We start from the raw sequence: 16,377 nt of genomic DNA, 5'->3' as shown, positions 1-16,377 counted from the left end.
TTTTAAACCTGCAGTTAGCCCAATTTGCAATAGCAATTATTCTATGCTTAGAGCAATACAGCCTACTAAAGTTACATTTGTATTACTCAAACTTAATTGGTTTATGGTTTTTATTTAGCTACTAATTAAGTAATACTGAAAAAAAACAGTATTTTATGATTTTAGAATGTCTATATTTTGTGGGCAATAAAGTGTTTGTTAGGCTTCATATTGGCTACGCCCAACGCTCCCAGTGTAGTTTTCAACAAACCCTCAGACATAGTTTTTAAAAAATAACAACAACCAAGGATGCTAAAATATTACTACAATATTTATTATCGTATCCTTATTCAATAAATTTCTGTAGAGATTTACAAATGGTCGGCTGCAGATAAATATAAAGCCTTTATTGATCTTAAAGATGGTTTTCCGTATCTCGGAGGCAGTAAAAGGAAATATATTCCTAATAAAATAATCAAGCACGTCTGAAGAGGGTGGCTGAAGGAGTTGTAGCTCCTCCACTTCAAATCGAATAATTTTTGCTTGTTACTAGAATTTTTTTTGCTCACGAAATGAAAATGAAAAAATTTAATTTTTTAAATTTAAATTTTTTATGAATAACTATGAGCTTTTAATTTTTTTTTTCCAAAAAATGTAATATTTCAAATGTAATTTTTGAAATTTTAAATGAATAGCTAAAGATTTTTGAAATATATTTCCAAAAAAAAATAATTTTGGGATTTTTTTCTCAAAAAAGATTCCAAAAACTAAGCCCCTTCTTCTACAAATTGAGGATTTGGAAGCGTATGCCAATATCAGAAACATCCGCAAAGCCATGACCAACATTCACCCAATTAGTGTGTATCATATTAACGACCGGTCCATTTCATATAATAGAAAATTGTTAATAAAAAAATTATCCTCTTAGAAACTAATGCTTATTACTAAACAGTTCTCCTTATTGTCTCCTATGTTTACTGTATTAACACATGGTTGTGCAACAAATTTAATCCACAAATTGAGTGCAATTAAAAAATCTTTGGAAAAAGAGGTAAAATCAATAAATGAATTCAATATGGCTGAAAGATAAATGCCATTTACTGTCACTTGTCAAACCAAAGTAACTTTAGAATAAATAGTAAAGCATAAATTGTTTCTTTTTACCTGGAGCCCCATATTACCTCCAGTTACCTCTACAACTAATTTATCTGTCATATACAAATTTACAGATGAATTGGTGTAATTTAAAGGGAGTCATTATTTAATTTGATGTGGGGGTGTCTTAATAAATTATTTATAAGAAAAAGGTAATTTTAAATGAATTTCGGATCTTGCACTCTTTTTAAAAAAATGAATTCCGATCCTCTTTCGAAAAGGGGGCTCTACAGAATGTAGTGTTCCTAACGCCTGAATGATTTTCAATTTTTTTGTACTATGATTCTTGTTTTTTTTTTTATATAAATAGAAAATACTGAAGGACTCCTAAGTAAAGAGTGGACATTAATATCACAAGAGGCGTCATCATTTTCTCACCTCTCTGACTCCCTCGAAATGACCAGTAGTAAATCGTTCCTAATTTGGAGCATATTCAATTAATAAAATTTAATTTCTTCTTCAAAGGGGCATAGGCATTGTTAACTTATGTTTGTTTGTAAGCAAAGCAACAGAAAGTTGCACCGTCTTGCGGCAAAATAATACAACTCCCTGAATCATAATATTATTCAATATAAAATATAAGTGTATGTTACTCACACACAGGGTGCTGTAAACATTCTTCTCAGTTTAAAAAAAAAAAATAAGCTACAGATTGGAGCACAACCTTGCAGATAATATATATATTTTTCTAGTTTGCATATTCTATATTATAGAAATATTGGTCTAATATATAAAGCTTAATTATTATAACTTTTTTGTTAATTATTATATTAACATACAATATATATTTTTTTGTTCCATACCCCAAGGGAATACCTTCAATTGTGAGTAATATTATTGCAATATAGGAGAAGGAGGAGGCGGGAATAAATAGTTTAGGCCTCTTAAAATATGGTTGAATAATCTCCACTACGGATTGGACAGTGTCCCGGGGGTAGTGTGGGATTGTATTGGATGAATTGGCGGTGGTTTTTAAAAATCCCTCACTACCCCCGGTACATTGGCTGGCAAATCTGAGGGCGAGAGTATTCAACCATATTTTAAGCGGCCCTAAGCTAATTATCCCCCCCTCTTTACCAATATCCTCTCGATCCATTTATTAGAAGATTAGATTGAATTTCAAAAAAATGCAATGAAATTGTATTGGAATAATATTACTCACTCTTGAAGGTACTCCCTTGGGGGATGGAACAAAGAAATATGTTTTGATATTGGTCATAAGTAATATTAAGCGAATTTATAATGTTTTATTATTCATTATTAATTTAGAACGAAATACGGCCAATTTTCCTCCATGGCAATCTTCCACGGGCAATTTTTCCAGTGGCAGTTTTCCTAGTACTTATTTATTTTTATCACGCGAGGTTGGGTATTTTTAAATCGTTCATTTTTTTAGTTTTATTTGACGACGAAACCTTTATTTCCAGTTCCATAGAGTCCTTTCAAAAATATGAGCGAATATCGCCCTTAGTTTTTGTTCGATAGTGCTGCCATCTTCAAATTGAAAGTGAACTTTTGTAACTTCCCCCGTAATCCTTACATTTTGATGGAGGTTATTGATAAATATACATTAATTTTCAATTTATTCCATTATAAGAACTTTAAAATATATTTTGATATGTCACGCAACAACTTTCCTTGAGGGGATGTATAAAATAGGAATAAGGTATGGTGTACCAAGTTGGTTGCTTTCCAACAAATACATTTAGTATTGAAAATTCAAGAACAAAGGAGATAATGAGCATTATATCTATGACTGTAAGTCCAACAAGAAGCTTGTTAAATGAATTGTTATTTTCGTATTTGAGAAGAATAATTAGAGCTGAAATATTTCCAAAAAGACCAATGAGTCCGACAACGGAAATAATGGCACCATTGATTACATAATCAAAACTCTTTTCTGTCAGAAGAATATTGGAAATATCTTCATAACAGTACTATAATGTACATATGAAAAGATATCAAAATAAAATAAGAGAAAAATAGGCTTTTAAATTATTAAACTTTATGAAAAAGTAGTACATTTGAGGATGAATTAAAAAGAAAGTTTTCTTTAAAGATTTATTTGCATGTTAATAGGAAAATTCCTAGATACATGTTTTATTGCGATATCTTTATCTACTTCCCTTTGGAAGAACAAAGCTTGCAGATAGTATACTTTCATTCTTCTGCGTCGTATCTGAAAAAGGTATGTGCAACAAAATTATGATAATTAGGTTAAGGAGTACAGTGTATAAGGTCAAATCATCGTGTACTTTTTGATAACGAAAAAAGGGAGTCACCTTTTGCACTGTATAAAAAGGAATACAACCTTTAGGATTTATGAAGTACTTTTTATGTTTCAAAATTATTTCATTTGGCTACTACCATGGGCTCCATTCTGGATTTAAAGGCGTGCCAGCACTTCTAGATAAAAACATAGGACATGCCCGACAACTGCTCCTCAACAAATGCCTTGAGGTAATCTAAATTTTGGGAGTGGTAGTACAGTCTCTCTTCTCGACCTTGCCCCAAATGTCATATTTCTTGTCTGATAATTTGCAAACTGTTGATCCATTATGTTTTAACCAAGTCAACAATTTCGAGCCTCTCTTGACTCAGTTGCCCTTAATTTTAGTTGCCAATGTCGTTGTACAAAGTCCCAAAATCATTGGCATAACAGTCTAATATCTGACATTGAGATCCTTGACATGCTGCCTCATCAACTTGGCTAAACTTTTGTGGATTGCAGTGCCCACGTCCTCCAAGGTTCCCATTTTCCAGCGTCTACTGCTTCCAGTGGGCCTCTCTAGGTTCTAACTGAGGATACCATGCTTTTAATCTGGTAAACAAGACTCCGTGAGCACATTATGACCTTCAATATTTCCTTGACACTCACTTAGACGTGTATAAGATCCGGCACCCTTTCCCTTTTCACCTCCATGCTGATGATTCTTATTTTTGAAAGTTTTTTTTTTTGCATGATATTTCATTAACGAAATAGTCCTACTTTTAATAACATAACCTAGCATTATAAAACATCCACCCTAAATAAATCCAGAATGATATAAAGTCCAGTCCATGATTTTCACCTTACACACTGTATAGAAAAAAAGTATCATTTGCTTACTGCTATCAACAGTTGATATATATTCCGCAGAATGGTCGTATGTAGGAGCCTCTAACCATAAAAAAAAGGATATTATATTCATGGGAAGACAGATAAATGCCCATAAAAGGAATGCTTCAAGTAGAAAACAGTTTCGCTCTCGAAAAACTCGTAAACAGGTGTTATTGGACCGATTACCATCATCATTACTGTTGTTCATATTCGAGAAATCTAGAATAAAAATATAGATGAAAAAACTTTTTGAATATTTATCATTTCTTTTAAGATATTGTTTCATAAAAACCTATTTATACTCATAGGTGATATGATAATATAAATTATATCAATGGCATTTTTATCAAACAATTATTTGTAGTATGAATATGTACAAATGAAAGAAATATCGAATAAAGAATCGAAAACAAATAAAGACATTTTATCACTTGCATAAAAATGTTTACAACAAAAAATGAACCTGACAAAAACTTAATTAATGCCTGCCCCTAGGTCTACTTGGAGATTAATTATGCAAACACGGAAATGACCATTAAGTAAAATAAATATTACACTTACACAGGTTTGTTATACAATGACTTTATCAAAAAATAGATCTTTGAGATATTTAAGGGCAAAAATATATGTGGGGCCATGTGCCACGAAGTTGAATCTTATAGTAAGGCTGTATGTATATGTTTAGCCAGTGTACCTTTATGTCAATAAATTAATTAGTACGGGAGTCACAACTCAACAATAAGATTGAGTTCAGGCATGTTAATTTTTTTATAATATTAAAAAAAAAAGTTGGTTGAATTGGTCAATAGCCATCAACTGATGGTGATATTTACTCATCAGTGAAATAGTTTACAAATTATATACACAAACTTAAAGGCCTTGAAGATTTATTTGTATCAAATTCGTCATAAAAAAAATATCTCAGAGATGTATTGAGCTAGACTATTTTTGAGTTTCCCCATGATTTTGATTCAAATTGGTTGCAAAAATCCAAAGTAAATTTAAGTCTTTTATTTTGCAATTGTAGCAAAAACTGTGATACATGCTAAATTTTAAATCACCATATCTTATGAGCCTGTGATTCATTTTTAACAACTTAAATATATGTGCAGATAAATAATATGCTAATAAAAGTTTGATTACGAGCTTATACTTAAAAGTATTTGTTTTGTACGATTACTTTTGGCTTTGAACTAGACTGAGTGATCAATTTGAATTCATTTATATACCTCTGAATATCATTTAAATATTTGGAGAAGATAAAAGTATTGTCATGGAGAAATTAAATACTGTCTACTACTAAAAGATTATATTTTAAATTCAGACCTCATTTAATAATATGATGAAATAAGTACTATATATCATTAATATAATTGTCTACTCAGTTATATAATAAGACCGTATTTCATTTCTAGTGTAAATCGATATATCTAAAAAAATATTTACTCTCCACGTAGGTACTTACATATAACGTAGATCAGGGCTCCTTACCTTTTTCTAACTGCAGACTGGGGGTGGGGGGGGATTGGGCTGAAATAATAACAAATGTGAATCCACGGTGAAAAAACAGTTTTGAAGCCTTCATTGCCTCATTTGAGAGCTGTTTACTGCATATTAAGAAAAGTGGGCTTGGTGTGTGTGTGTGTGTGTGGAATCACATAGGTTGATCTTCACTCTCTTCAGTGTTACTTTCTCCTTTATTAAAGAAACTTTCGAAAGATGCCTCTTTCTTACTTATTTTTCTAGCTCGGTTAAATTTTGGCGCGCAAGTGAGGAGAATACGGTCATTTCAAAATATAAGACCGCTCGACTTAGAGTGGGACTATAATTAAGGGGACTTTCTCTTCTATTGACAGGTTTACAGTTAGTAGGAGAAGAATAAAAAAAATTAAGTACGGATGCAAATAAGAATAGAGGGTGAATAACTAAAGTAGGCATAAGGTTGCATGAAATACGCTTAAAGGTTCAGGGATTTATTACCCATTATCTGAAATGTGAGACTTAATGTGCTTGTACAAAGAATGAGATAAATAGGAGATGCTCTATAAAGGCCATGAAACACTTATCAGGGGCATCCGCAGAAGAGGCTATAGCCCCCTCCAAATATAATCCTGAGGACGGCACTCCTTATATACTTTATTGAGCTATTTGATACCTACAAAATTTGAACCTTCTTGTTTTTACTAGAAACTAGTCATGTTTGCTATCGAATTAAAGCTCTTGACCTAACTAATCAAATAATCTTTTACAAAATGTAAAAATTAAAATCATTACATATTATTTCCGTTCAAAAAGTCATAATTACAAAAATTATAAATCTTTCTTTTTCTTACAAAATTTAGGATATCTGGATTCTTTTTCCCGTCATTTTCTACTCCTTACTAGATTTAATAATAATTTTAGTTCTAGAAGCTAATGAAAAATACAATACGAGCTTCACTACTCACTCTGCAAAGTCATTCAACATATTAATTTTGTTAATAATTATTTTTTGTCATGGGTTGGTATTTTCTTTTGAAAACTTCATATTTAGATTTAAGGGATTTCTTGTGTGTCAATCAAGAATCCTCATTCACGAGGTCTACTAGAGTTATCCTCTCTGTAATATTTTGAAACGGTGGCTTCCCATATGTTGAGCCGTAGCGATGTTTTGGTGTATATAGCGTCAAGTGTATCCTTTTTATTTATTAGTTATCATTGTGTACCTATTAATATTTTATGTGTTCAAGTTTACATGGTTAGTGTCCTTTTCCTTAGCAGTTGTAATTATTATTTAATTCCTGAGTAGTGAACATCCTTTCCTAAATAGATTCAATTATATTCAAAACCTGATTAAACATTCGTGTGTGCTCATAAAAGACGGAACGTATCCCTGAGGATTTGTTCTAGGGTAATAATTCTAAGTCCTTGTTGGATTCAGAGTAGAATGGGGGATCAAGATCGGAGTATTTCTAGCAAATGGCATCATTTATATCCTTTTCTCCTTCTTCTCTTGTCACAGCTGATTGTAGCTGATTTAATGCAACGTCATGAGCATTATTCTTTCTCTTCTGCAAAAGATTCTTCAAATTTTCAGGTTTACCCTGTTAATTTTTTTTTTTTTTTTTTGCCAACTTTCCAATTCTACAATGGATTTTAATCATTATGGATGACAATTAGAGCTAAAAAATATATGCAAGATGTCATGAGTATACATTTTGGTCCCAAGATTTTTCAAAATTCTTAGGAAAAAATCTCGAGTACTACTGAAGGTTACTTGTATCTTGTGGAAACTTTTTACTAGCCAAAAACTTATAACTTGTCAAAAAAAAAAACAATACTTATCATACGGCTCTTGTGTCCAGTCGCCAGCTTCTAAAGAGCTAGTGTAAAAAAAAAACTAGGTGAAAGAGACGTTGTTTGTTATTGTGGCGACTAGCCAGAAGTGTTTCGCGTAAGTTTTAAAAAACTGCATTGATGAACAAAGTATTTATTCCATAATTGTGGAAAAGAAAGATGTTGCAATTCGTTCCAGGGGAGACAATGTTGAGATTGCAAACTTCTTTAACCTGGACAGATCCTTTGTCTGGAGAGTCTGGAAGAAACTGGGAGGTCATTTGCTGGCAACAAGACTCTAATCTATGCCACACTGTAAATGAAACGTTGAACTGGTTGTCAGATTTTTTTTGACTTTGTTGAACCATGTGTATGGCCTCCAAGCTCACCTAACATCAACTCCATCAACTTCTTTGTTCAGGGCGCAGTTGAGTGACACAACCAACAAATCCTCAGGCAACACAAAATCTGAGCTGGTGTCCGGGACCAGGGAGGAATTCTGGAATCTAGTAAAGGAGACTTACATCAAGACTTTCTCCCGTAATCTGAGGTCGAGTCGAGGCCATGATTGATGCCAAATGTGATTATATGGAATAAATTTTTTTTTTATTCAGATTCAGTTGGCATTGGTTTGTATCAAATCGGATGACTAGTTTGTTAAAAAATCAATTTAAATATAAAATCGTGTTGGTTTTTACATAAAGGTATAAACAAAATTATATATATTCATACGGAATAAATACTATATTTACACTATATAACAGCATTTTCCTCCAACTACTAAAACTCAAAAGTATTATTGTTAATTAAGCCATAGACCACAAAAATGACAATTAAAATTTTCAAACACATCAGGGATGCTATATACAATGCACCCAGTATACACGTTCGATGCTATATGCACACGCCTGCAATGGTTCATTAATATGACTACATTGTTATTTCTTCTATCAAAATATGTTTATGATATACATCAGGGATCACTATATACGGTGCACTCCATTACTTGTTATCATATATTCATACGGAAAAACAAACCTTGCTGTATTAGTAAAGAGGGTAATGAATTAAACAAAACCATGATAACAGTAATCATAACCTTAAAGTTTCAAGAAATTGGACAATCATTTTTGTTATCAAATAAGGGACGACAAAGTATTTCAGCCAACTTTAAATGAAAATATCATTTTGTTAGTTAATTATTTGTCTCCAAATTTAATATTGGTAGATATTTAAGGTAGGTTAACAATAATAAATTTAGAAAAAAAGGTAAATATTTATTTTCCAAACATATTTTCATTTTGAACAAAATACTTCAAAATCCATTATTTATAGAGTATTTACCTAAACACTCGTAAATTTGATTCAATACAATTTAATACTTTGCTGTAGTGATGGGAATTCCAGCTCTTTCAGCTCCCAAACGACTCTTCAGATATTTTTTTGTTGATTTAATAGATATATTACAATTATATAGGCGTACGTACATGGTTGTCCACAGGGGGTGAACTGAGGGTGAGGGGTTGTACTTCCCCCCCTCCATATCCAATTTTCTAATAAAAACCAATATTTGCTTTTTATTATTTTGAAATTATTTTCCAAACAATTTAATTTTTTGTGAACAGCTGTAGATTTTTGAAATTAAAAAAAAAAATTAATATTTCAATTTTTTTGTCCAAAAAATTTAACTTGAGAAATTTTTTTCGAAATGTTTTTAATTACAAAAATCTAGCAATACCCACCCCCCACCCTGTCCAAATATTATCCTGTAGATGTTCCTGCCGCAGGATTATATTTTGGAAAAATATTCTTCTGCTTCATAATTTGCCGCTTTGAGCTGGTTCCTGATTTTTGGGGGACCGGCTCCCGTCGTTCAATTTGTCAACCGTGCTCATAGAGCAGTCACATTTCCGAACGACACAACACTACTTTGTTCATGTTTAGGGGAATGCTGGAAATAATCTAATTTAATTTAATAATACTTTAATCAAAATGAAATGCTGTTCTGAATTCATGTATCTACCCTCATAAAACATCATATCAAATAAGTGACGTCTCCCATACACACTCCCAACGACAATATTTTAATACGCAGTAATTTATTTATTTTTTTATTTTCTTTCTAAATAACTTTCCAGTAAAAGAATTAACAGGGATAGGGTTATTTTATACAAAAAGGTACATGATTTTATTATCATATCTTATTTTCTGACTCTGAATTATTAGTTGATTAAATAATTAGTTTTAAAAATTTTGGGTTTCCGGAATAAATCTGGTTCCAATTACCGGATTTGGACAAACTGCACAGATTTAGAATTCTTGCACAACATTAAATACGATGTCATCAATTTGCAATCTCTAACATAATTAACCATGGATTATTTGCGTTAATTTTTTTTTGCAAATTTCAAATTATAAAAATACTAACAATGGGTTACCTAGCATTGCTTGGGACAAGGAGGGTGGGGGAAATCACATGGACTGTATGTTCTTAATGTTTAGACCCTTTTAGTGGCTATTCTCACAGTCATGATATAATAACGCCTGTATATTATATGAAAAGTATTATTATGAATTTTAAAAAAAAGTTGTGTTATATACTTAAAATAACATACCAAAATATATACATAAAAAAATTTCTAGATAAGAAGTACATATTTTATTTTTGTCAAAAAATTGACAAATCGAAATTTGCAAAGAAAATTGTTTTACTTTAATTTTCCAAAAAAGTAGCATATAGTATTTATTTGTATTGTAAAGAGAGACACAAACATACCTTGATTTTTTTCGTATATGCAGAGCTAAAAGTATTATGGAGAATAATGTCTTTGAAAAAAAATAACATTCGATAACTGATTCATTTTTGCAAATATTTCAAAATTATCTAATAAAATTTTCAGGAAATTGAAAATGATTAACATAATTAGGTTAAAATTAGTATAATATACGTCAAAAAAATATTGTTTCGTGGCTCTTCTTAGTTAAAATTTAAGATGGATGAAATAAAGACAAAAGAAAAAAAGAGAAAGCACATTCGGAAATTAACCGATATTTCAGTTAAATATCAATGTTTATTTGTCAAATTTTCTATGCAAACAAACTTCTCCACAAATTTCTACAAACTTTACTTTTTCTACGAATCCAATATTCCATTTAAAATCTTTTTTTTTTTTTGCATCTGAAAAAAAACAACACGAAAGTATAATTTTCACCTTTTTTTTTGCCCATAACTTTTTGATTTTGAATAAATTTAGAAATTGTCCATATTAAAATAGTCATTTTTTGAGCGCTAGTCAATTTTGGATTTATAACTCACAGCCATTCTAGTCTCCTTAAACTCCAAAAACAATTTTCGTGTTTTAGGTATAGAATAAGCCTCCCGTATATGAACCCTTTCCAAATTGGCACACCGTCTTAGCCTGACCAGGTTCAAAAGAAGCACCAATCCATAGTTTCAGCATCCTAGGTCAAATGTGTGGGTACCCATCAAATACACAAACAAACTGTATTACATATATACAGATAATGAAAAAAAATCATTTTTTGTATATTAGCAATTGAAAAAAAATCATTTTTTGTATAATAGAAATTGAAAAAAAATCATTTTTTGTATATTAGAAATTGAAAAAATTAACTGATTTTCGTAAATTGAAGCAATTAACTGATTTGCGTAAATTGAAGCAATTAACTGATTTTCGTAAATTGAAGCAATTAAATGATTTTCGTAAATTGAAGCAATTAACCGATTTTCCTAAATTGCACCAACAAAAACTCAAGAAATAAATTTAAACTTGCCATACTTATTTTCGACAGCAAAAGCCCGTTCTCTACTATTTCAACGCATTGTAGCGACTTACTGTATTTTAGACTGTACGGAAATGACCAAAGATGGAAACTCGGTACCCCTGGATATTTTTTTATTTTGCATTTTTTTCCTCTAAACAAGAAAATAACAATCAAGTATCCAAAAATGATCCATCATGGACACGCATTTATTTGAAAACCTGCAAAATATCAAAAAAGGGAAATTTGAATGTTATTTCGTTAAAATTATTGATTTGAATCCAGTTATAGGATTTTAATCATTTTAAGTATTATAGAAGAAACATATATTTTGCAACAATATTCTTGTAATATATTGTTACAAAATTTCAGTTATAATACTTAATAAAATTAAAATCCTGTAACCTGGATTTAAATCTATAATTTTAAAGAAATAACATCAAAATTTCCTTTTTTTAGACATTTTACAGATTTTCAAATCCAAAAGCGTACATGGAGAACTATTTTTTTTAGACGTTAGTTGATTATTTTCTTATTTAAAGTAACAAAATTGAAAATGAAAAATATTCGGGGATACAAATTCCTAACTTTTGTCCTTTTGGTACAGTCTACTGTATTTTCAAGAAAACTTTAGAATCGTACCCGTACTAATGATATCAAAAACCCTTTTGTCACTTCTTCTATACCCTGAATATTTAAAAAATGAATTATTTTGCTCCACCCTGTATAATAATTGTCATTTTTTCATCTTTACTTAACTTTGTGTAAATCGAGTTTATTCATTTTTATTAATTAATTAAATTCTTCTGCAAAATAATAATCTTGATATAATTTCAAGGTATTTTTTGCAAAAATTATACTATACAATTACAATTTCTTGTCTAATTTGGTTCAATATTAAAGGCAAATCATTGGTAATATAATCGCATGGTAATATTTATAGACAACACAACATATCGAACAAATTAACTTTCGAAGGAGCAAAAACTATTTTTTCTTTCTATTGATTTTATACGAAATTTTCATTGACATTAAATTTAGAATAGTGATTTCATTCTGCAAAGAACGACCATCACTTGATTTGACGGGACTTGTGTCATTCTACACGGTGAAAGGGTCAAATATATCTACATTCATATATCGATGGTTGATAGACAAATTATCATAACTCAAAAATTACAAATATATATGTTATGGCCTATATGTAGAAAAGAGATGCATGTGTAGAAAAAACTAAGCATATTGATTAAAAAAGAGGAAAACCGTTTGATGCGGGTGCTCTTTCTTCTTTTTTGTACATTATCTGATAGGTAGAATTTTCGCCATCCTTTGTTGTAGATTAATTGAAAAATGGATAATAAAGTTAATGATTTACAAATCATGATTTTAAATATGAATACAATATTGTCCCCAGAATAATGGTATTTTAAATGTGGAAGGTTCTCTTCTCCATTGCAGCAATTCATTTTTTGGGAAAAAAATCTCAAGAAGTCACATCTCTTCTCAAAAAAATTAATTTTTTCGTTAAAAATTTCAAAAATTAAATTTCTAATATAACATTTTTTGGAGAAAAATTTCAAAAACACCAAGTTACAAAGAGAAATTTTAATTTTGGAAAATTACATATCTTGGAAAAAAAAATTTAAAAACTAAACTAAATTTAAAATAATAAATTTTCTAGAAAAAAGAAAAAAAGTTTTAATTTGGGAGGAGGGGGGTCCTATTTTTTTCATAACTTAGAAAAATAATAAATAGTTAAATAACACTTTTTGAATCAGAATCGCAAATTAAACTTTTTTTTCTCGATGCCGATTCTCCTATTCGGATTAATCATACAGTCACTAATAAATAGCAAAAAAAAAAAAATCAAAGGAGTATTGCAGTACAAGAAAAAAAATCACATACGGAGTTTCTAAATTCTCAGTTCATTAGACTAGGTTTCTCAAAAAAAAAAAAAAAAAATCAAAAAAAAAAAAATCAGTCCTATCATTTTTAATTATTAGTTCGAAATCAATTTACTACAATGAATCAGAAGGAGCTACTTTATAGAATTGGAACATCATCCCTTTGTACTATCAAGTACTGCACTTAAGGAAGATGCAAAACTTGATACTTCTGCCAAAATAGTATATAAATTTTCGGCTACTTTCTGTATCGCTCTCCTAAAGTAACGCGAGTAGTACACTACTGCAGTTTAAAAATGAAGAAAGCTTGAAAGAAGTTGATTAGATCATAGGAACCAGTCCCAATTCTTCAAATGCTTTCAATGTAGAAGCGATTCGAAGCAAAATTGAATAAATAATTTACTTTCTCAGATGTAATCATTTCACCATTTCATTATATTTAGAAAAAATTGTAGAAAGAGATTTCAATATTTTGGGAAACTTTGCAGACAAAGGACAGCTTTTACTTCGTACTGAAGCTTTACAACATACAATAATCAAAAATAGAATAAAAAAATTCCAAAGTTTTAATAAGTATTACAATCATATAATTCGTGAATTAATTATTAAATATCTTATTCCTTTTAAAATAGAAATGATTACATTTAAAATATTTTTTTATGACTAATTGGTCATATCACATGATTCATGTCAAGTTTTACTAAGTTACTTTGATAATTTTTTTTTCTATATCGAAAAAATTGTAAACAAAAATTATTTATAACCCACCTGCGGATTTGTAATTAATGTATAAATTTTTATTCGAATTAGACGTAAAACCTTTGGAAATTTTTTGAAACGTTTAAAAAAAAAGAGGCTCACACACTGAAAACCAGGTAAATATTCTTTTAAAAACTTACCTTGATAAGTTTTGAAGTTGGATTACAATAATATTGAAAATAAATAAAAGCAGGATTCAATGGTATTTTAAGCTCACTTTTGCTACTTTCTTGGATTGAAACTAATGAATACTTTTATGAGAGGAAAATATAATGTTTAAGGGATTTTTTCTTTCTTTGCGCTTAGCGTTTTTTCTCTTATCTATCGTCATAGGGCTCGCTTTACGAAGTTTCGATATGTGTACATCTAGTAGAGATGGGGCCAAGTAGATTTGTATAAAACTGAATGATTATACTTAAGTATTGATTTAACACTGATACTTGATTTAAAAAAGAGCACTTATGAATGCTTAATACATACTTTTAAGTACTTTCGATGGAAAATGATGAAAATAAAATTATTTATTTCGTTTAAAAATGTTTTTGATAAATAAATAAGAGTTATACATTTTTTGATAAAAAGTATTTGACTCTAATTGTATTATCTAGTTGTGTCGATTAGGAAATCTGCAATAGAGCATTTTCATATGACGATGCATTGTTGATATTGGTCATTTTGGGGGCCTGAACCAACAAGTTGTATAACAATAAAAAACCCTTTTTTGTTGTTGTACATATTACCGAAGATCTTATTGTCAAAATCACTCCCCCGAATAACATTTTACCGAACAGACCCTTTCCCAAATTACCGCATTGCCGAACGGAAACTTTAAAAAAAATAAAAAATATATATTTGTTGATAATTATAGTCAGAAACGACATTCGTGTAGAGAAGTATAGATCAGGACTTGACCAAGCACATAAGAGCTTTGACGCATTCTATATAAACGATTGATCATTAGCATTGTCCATTGAAAGTCAATTATTAATTGCTTTATTGATTCCGTCTCTTTTTTAACCCTAGAACGACGAGGCTATCCTTTTTGATACCCATTTGGGATTCTATTAAATTTTGTGGAAAACTTCTTGATTGTATTCGTTTATAAGTTCTTCAATTTTCATAATTCATTTTATTAACCACAAAAAACAAATTTAAAAAATAAAAATTGTAATTTTATCTTTGATATAGTGAACACTACATTGAGAGACATGGGTATCATATTAAACATCGAATCATTCAAATAATCTTTTAGTTCTTTAATTGAATATGAACATACTCAAGCAAGTTCAGACAATAATGAACAACTCTAGAAAGGAATGGTGTACCTTTCTTATATAAATATAAACATATCTGATTCCACCTGTTAATGTCCAAGGACGCACAAGAAAATATTATATTTTAAACAAATTTGAATATATCTTAAGTCCCCATAATTCATTTATTGGGTTGAGAAAACTCTTGAAACATCACCATAACGAAATGAATCAATTATTAATTTATTATCACTCTATCATTGCAATACGCAGCAAATAATTAATTTAAAAATTTTGTGATATGAATGGAAATCCTAATTACATATTATTACAGTTAAATAAATTTAATTTCTATATCTGAAAGTGTATCCCTCCCAACAGAAGAAGATTTTACCAACTATGACATGGCGGCAATAACCATATTTAATCTTGGAATGCCATCCACCAATTTATCTCAACTTAGCTCAGACATGGGTCCGGCTAGAGCTATTGTCACTGAGAAATTGCCAAATAATATAATAGAAAAGTTCAAAAATTTTGAACTACGTTTTAGTTATAATAAAAAAGAAACGAACAAGAGTTTATCTGTAGGTATACATGGCTTAAATAAAGTCCCGCAAATAAACGCTTAGAGAACTTTTAGAATGCAGGCCAAATAATTACTAGGCAAGCTCTCAGAAAGCAAATGGGTAAAAGCTCACAAGCCCTTTACAGAAGAGGTGTCTGCTATTGGTTATGCCAATCTGAAAATTAAAATAAAACAATTAAGATCAGCTCATCATGCATCCAGGGTATAAGAGTCTCAACCCCAAACCAGGCTCCTATAGTCTATTACGGGAAATAAAAGCTACAGTTTATAATGATCCAACACTCTTACCAATCAGGTGAGTTATAATCTAGTTGGTTTTTGAGAAGGATCGAAGCCAATGTTCGAAATGTTTCAGCATTAGACCTTCAAGGTGCAACAATGAAAGGGTATCCATAAAAGAACATTGCAAGGCCTTAGTCCTGTTACTGAACCAGCCCTCGACAACAGAATAGGTAACTCCCATGATGAGCAGGAAGAAAGTCCTATTACTGTGGAATAAAATCCAAAATGGGGCACTGCGGAGGGACCCCACAATGGGGA

The 16,377-nt window shown here is 30.2% G+C and overlaps 1 long non-coding RNA gene across 1 annotated transcript; it reads right to left on the bottom strand.

The window, feature by feature from the left end:
• Nucleotides 1-3,164: 3,164 nt before the first annotated feature.
• LOC121122280 (uncharacterized) lies at nt 3,165-14,231 on the bottom strand. Its single transcript, XR_005865766.2, has 3 exons — nt 14,136-14,231; nt 4,244-4,453; nt 3,165-3,313 (listed from the first exon to the last, which is right to left on the bottom strand). It is a non-coding gene; the product is annotated as an uncharacterized lncRNA (long non-coding RNA).
• Between the last annotated feature and the right edge of the window lie 2,146 nt (nt 14,232-16,377).

Source organism: Lepeophtheirus salmonis, chromosome 7 (assembly GCF_016086655.4).
Source record: "Lepeophtheirus salmonis chromosome 7, UVic_Lsal_1.4, whole genome shotgun sequence".
Lineage (NCBI taxonomy): Eukaryota > Metazoa > Arthropoda > Copepoda > Siphonostomatoida > Caligidae > Lepeophtheirus > Lepeophtheirus salmonis.
The sequence above is the reverse complement of the archived record's forward strand: the minus strand, read 5'-3'. Positions and strand labels throughout refer to the sequence as shown.